Source organism: Echinops telfairi, unplaced genomic scaffold (genome assembly GCF_000313985.2).
Source record: "Echinops telfairi isolate 266 unplaced genomic scaffold, ASM31398v2 ScPeMD7_70;HRSCAF=299, whole genome shotgun sequence".
In the NCBI taxonomy this organism is placed as follows: Eukaryota; Metazoa; Chordata; class Mammalia; order Afrosoricida; family Tenrecidae; genus Echinops; species Echinops telfairi.
Genome location: NW_022103968.1, coordinates 50,119,841 through 50,120,441, shown reverse-complemented (window position 1 = coordinate 50,120,441; position 601 = coordinate 50,119,841).

Sequence of the window (601 nt, the reverse complement as noted above, 5' to 3'; positions counted from 1 at the left end):
TTGAAGAATTATACAAATTTCGTCAGTCTGAAATTGATCAAACATGCAATCCAGATACACTGATAATTACTGGAAATTAAAATGTAAAGATTGGAAATTAAAAGGAAGGACTTGAAAATTGAAAAATATGGCCTAGGAGATAGAAATGATGCTGGAGATCACAAGATAGAATTTTGCAAGACCAACTACTTATTCATTACAAATACCTTTCTCAACAGCATAACTGCAGTTATTATGTGGCCTCTCCAGATGGAATGCCCCAGAATGAAACTGACTATGTCAGTGGAAAGAGAGTGAAGAATACCATCAGCCAGGGGCTTCGGATAGACCAGACCACGGTTGGCAAACTTTTGCGAGGGAAGAGTCAATCCTGTCCCTCACAACAGTTTCAAAATTATTCGTGAGTCATAAATATATGTTTACAAACATATGAAATCACCATTATCTGAATAATAGCCTTTAAATTTTTTCAGTTTTACTTCACAGCCACATGTATGTACCCAAAGAGCTGCAGATGACTCATGAGCCACCGTTTGCCAACCGCTGGATCCGACTATCAATTTCTCATGTGAACAGGCAGGTGGAAGTTCTGGAAAATTAA